Below are 5228 nucleotides of genomic sequence, written 5' to 3'. Positions count from 1 at the left end.
CACAATTTTTATTTATAAGCATTTAAAGTTCAAATTTTGACCATATTATGTAAAAATCACGAAAATTCGTAAATTATTTTATGCTAGAAATTCATAAAAAATTTTCCTTTTATATCTAAGATTTCAAAATTTAATACAAGGCTCATAATATATTTTTACAATAGCAATTGAAAAATAAAAGAAATATATAGTCACGATTTTTTTTTTATAAGCATTTAAAGTTCAAATTTTGACTAAATACGTAAAAATTACGGCAATGTTCAAATTATCTTAGACAGAAATTCATAAAAGTTTTTCTTTTTAATTCTAAGATTTGGAAATTTAATACAAGGCTCCTAACATATTTTTACAATAGCAGTTGCAAAATAAAAGGAATACATTGTCACAATTTTTATTTATAAGCATTTAAAGTTCAAATTTATACGAAATATGTCAAAATTGCGAAAATTTGCAAGTAATTTAGTGGTTGAAAAATCGTAAAAATTTTTTCTTATATAACTAAGTTTTTAAAATTTGGTACAAGGTTCTCCATAAGTTTTTCTTTAAAAATAATATATCCTAGACTGACAAATCATTTCCGTTCAGAATCGTTTTTCGTATACAATGATATAATATCATTGGATTCAAATTTAATTCCATCCATTACAGTAACCCACTTGTAACCTACTGTACAGCAGAGCGACATCCACGACTTACCCGCCTTTTTTAATATTTACTTCTAACTTTTAACGATTTTATTTTGTTTTTGATTTAGATTAATTATGTTATAATTGTGTAAAAAGCCAACGACCGTTATTATACCCGCCAATAGGTGGATAGTTGAATTAAAACAATTTTTTTAGGTAACTATTTTATGTTATATAATAATATGTATAATACAAATGTGCGTAAGTCATGGCAAAATAAAACAATAAGTTCTTCACTTATCGTTGTCTATGCGTTTACAATATAATATAAAGGATTAATTCGAACTGGATAACATGCAGGCCAGCCTATAGTAGATAATCACAATAATTATATATTATAGTATTAGGATTTTTGGTGACGTGAGTTTACCGACTCTATACTATACCTAATACACCTAAGCGCTCCGCGTCGCTATAATATATACGTACGCGGTTTTTGCGAGACTCGCATTAATCCACCACGCGTGAACACGAGGGTCAAAACTTTTTTTTACGTACAACAGATGCTCGCACAATAATAATATACATTGTATAATTTATATACACATATTATATTATATAATATTATACGCGCACACGTCCGACATAATCATTATCTCATTGTCGCGCCGCGGTTCTTCCCGCCGCCGCCGCCCCTTCGGTTCACTTTCAGCCCTCATGCTTGATACACATATTTTATCGATGCGGACTCTCGAGTGCCAATTGTCAACCGATACGGTTTTTTATCGCCACCGAAGAGGGCAATTTTTATATATTTTTTTTTACGAGAGCAGCGAACCAGGTCCGCGGCGAACATGTGCGCCCGTGTACATACGATAATAATAATAATAACGCGCCGCGTGTATAATATAATATATCGTTTATATTGTTCCACCCTACACGATGGCCAATTAAACTCTGCGGTGGAGGGATATATATGAGTCGGGACAGTGGTTCATTGACACACCACGCAGTGACTCGTCGTAAACGATCTAGTTCGCGAACATTATACAATTAAAAAAAAAAATCTGTGTGCGGTCTGTTACGCATATAATAAAATATTTTATATTATTGTAAATACATATTTTAGTGACGCGATGTAAAAGTGAAAAAATATGTGTTAGGTATACACGCGCTCGACCCCCGACGAGTCCGCAAACTTTAACTTTTAAGCACATGAATCTATAATTCTAGTGGGGTAATTAATTTGCTTATAAAAATCTACACGTATAAGTGTCTCCCCACTTTATAATGAATAGGCGTCTAATGATGGATAATAATTGGCGTGTGTATGATTTTTTTTTATAATAATTTATTTAGAAACACATTTTGCATGCGAGCATATATAAATAATAATCAAAATCATAATCGGAATTACACATTTCCACCGTGTTTAAAGCGTGTTTCCTGCACACGTTTAGTACGAATTCCAACTTATTTTGTTTTTTATTTGATTTAATATATAATATACACAGTGTAATAATATATTTCATTATTGCTTGCGTTCCCTATAGGTTACGTTCGTTCATGGAAACTGTGTAATGGCGCAGGTGAAATTCCAACCCTCCGACGAAACGAAATAATAACAGAAAAAAAACTACCTATTAAAAACTCTATATACCACGGCACCACGGCACCGGCATTTCCATGTCATAACATCGATTGCAATGGAGTCCACACGTAAACCAGGTGCAAAGTAGTTATCTATTATATTTTTATAACCCCCACCGGCGCGTTTTATAAATTACACTGTTTTAGGTCTACCGCATTCAATACTTATACCTAACTGTATGACTATATTATATATTTATTTTATATTTTATATTATAATGTTCGATTCGTTCATCTTGCACCACCTACATACACTATAATTATTATTACTATAACGAATACATTCAAAAGTTATTAATGAGGTCAATGACCAATGGTTATCCTGGTCCATATTTTAGAGCTAGTCCAAGTCCAACCCTGTATACGTAAAGAATTTTTCGATTACGCAACGACGTATACACTTTTTATAATATTCTTTATGAATTTTGTTATTGTTTTAGACGAATCATTTCATTCAGTCTCTGTTTTTGTCGTATGAAAAGACGAAAGATCCATTCATGCTGCACATGGGAAGCACATTTAAATACTATACGCACTTCACGTCAATCGCGACGACGATGAAAAAAACTAATCCAATTCAGTGGGGTCGTAGATATATATACAGCCTTTACACGCATACATAACAATATATAGTGTTTCATCGTCTCTGCTCGCTATAATAGTTCTTTTAAAACAAACAAATTAAAACTACCGCTGCTGCAGCAATGAAGAAAGGAACTATATTATTATGCATATATACAATATAGACTATGAGTATTATTCTGGCTAGAATCCAAGACAGATAGCTGGCACGTTTTTCGATGTGAACAAATCGTATTCACGCGCGTTTTAATTAAATTAAATGGACTAATGATCAAACAATTATTATATTATTGTCGTTATTTTCCAATGCTAATATGTATAATATATTCTAATAAGCTACAATTTCATTGACGCACTTGCTTCCAACAATTCAAAAGTTCGTTCAAGCGATATAGGTATACCTATGACGACAACAAGCGACATGAATAATTCATTTTTTTTTTTTTAGTTTTGGACACTTACTCGTAATAATATCTAACTTAAATGTCTTGTAAAGAAGTCACGTCATGCCTCTGCCAAATAGTTTACCACCGTTCTTACAATAAAATATTTTTAATTCTTAGCATAATATATTTATGTGAGGATATCGGAAAGACGGTGCTGTATGCGTGTACCGGTGTGTACCTTTCCGGTCATACATCACAAAGGGATTTCGGAATCTCGCAATACACTATACCTACACGCGCATTGTCTTTGTGTGGTTCGCAAAAAACGCGGCGAGACTTAACCGTTTCGAATTCCAACAAAAAAAAATTATCAGACCGCAGATGACCCATATGCGTTATTCTCTACGAGATCTCGTCGTATATCATAATATGGGTAAATTGCGGTATTAGTTTAAAATGTACCTATTATTAATTATTTTTGTTTCTGTCATCTGAGTGTCGGCGTGGCGTCCTACAATATTATTATCATCCGATCGTTACCAGGTAAATATACACCGACCTATACGTACCTATACCTCTATTTATTTACCTTTATTACGTACGCCATCTTTACTCTCGTAATCGTATATTGTGCAGAATCACGAAATATATACCTTTATGAATTCCGCACATTTTAGGACAGGCCAGACGATTTACGAATTCGTATTAACGGAACGAATTGAAATATTTTACAGCGGAAAAATCTGTTCCTGTCACTATACACACATATATATATAATTATTATATATTTATGTAAGGTATATACAGACACCGTGTTGAATGTGTGCTCGTGAGGGGAAATTTGATAAATGTCGAATTTTACGGTTTGGACGATATGCCGCCGAAGAGTGCCAATTTTCGTTCATACAAAAGGCGACGGCGGCCGCGGCGTGGCGTTTAGAGAGGGTGACGATAATTAAGCACAGCGGCCACACATTATATTTTAATATTTCATACGGCATGTTTATTGTATAGTCTTTATTATATAATATAGTGGACAATAGTATGTATAGCATTTTACTATTCTCTATCAAAAGTATAGATTGTATTGTGCTATATTATTATGTACCTATAGAAATAACTAGATTCAAATTCCCACTCACATCCGGCCCAAACATTTTTAAACAGGGATTGAAGATAAATTATAGTATCTCAGCATACTTATAGCAGATGTTTTTAATCTTGACGAGAACTCGAATAAACGTTACAACTGTTACGTCTTACGTAATAATATCGTTCTATAAGTTTATGTAAGTATAAAAAAAATAATTATAATAGTAAGTACATTTTTGCAACTCTTGCAGAACGTCTGCAACGGTGAGGAGGGAGTTTGTTTTTAGAGAATAATAATCTTTCAGCTGACGCCCGTGGAGGCGCTGGCGAGATAATATTGCAGTTGAGAACCCTTGAACATGATTTCTATTATTCAGTAAATTGTAAACACAGGCTGTCTGTTATATAGTGTGTGTGTAATGTGTACAGGCGCGGACTGGCTGGGATGCTGGGATGCTACAGCATCCCTTGCCCTAAAATATATTTGCCCCTATCGGTATAAATGTGCCAACCTAAAATTAATCTGAATTTTGAAAGAGAAGGTTAAAATTCTCTGATAAAATCGTAGGTAGATATAGATCTATTATTTATGTAATAAGTAATAACTATAACAATCATAAAGAAAAAAGAATACATTTAAAGTAAGTAGCCAGTAAGAAAATAGGTTAATTAGTTTGAGCAGCTTTTTATATACATTAAATATACTTTATTAATTTATTATTAACAAAATCTTCATAAGAGGCACTTAGCTCTAATTGTTATGGGAGGGGGGGGGGGCAAAAATTAATCACAATTTAGTATTTACTGACCCATGAGTTTGCCTCTCGATTTCTAGCCCTTCGTGACCCTTTGTCCCTTCTACACCAAATGCTGCGGCCTATGACAATGTTTA

General features: G+C 33.1%; 1 protein-coding gene and 1 long non-coding RNA gene across 2 annotated transcripts in view; one reads left to right on the top strand and one right to left on the bottom strand.

The window, feature by feature from the left end:
- Positions 1 to 3036, top strand: part of LOC115034033 — a 5996-nt gene extending 2960 nt beyond the window's left edge. The window contains exon 2 of the long non-coding RNA XR_003839387.1: positions 2180 to 3036. This is a non-coding gene — a long non-coding RNA (uncharacterized LOC115034033). The remainder of the gene's footprint in view (positions 1 to 2179) is intronic.
- The window catches only part of LOC100169393 (neurogenic protein big brain), a 15251-nt gene that overhangs the window by 6723 nt on the left and 3300 nt on the right, over positions 1 to 5228 (bottom strand). The window lies entirely within an intron of this gene.

Source organism: Acyrthosiphon pisum, chromosome A2 (genome assembly GCF_005508785.2).
Source record: "Acyrthosiphon pisum isolate AL4f chromosome A2, pea_aphid_22Mar2018_4r6ur, whole genome shotgun sequence".
In the NCBI taxonomy this organism is placed as follows: domain Eukaryota; kingdom Metazoa; phylum Arthropoda; class Insecta; order Hemiptera; family Aphididae; genus Acyrthosiphon; species Acyrthosiphon pisum.
This window is presented reverse-complemented; position numbering and strand designations above follow the sequence as displayed.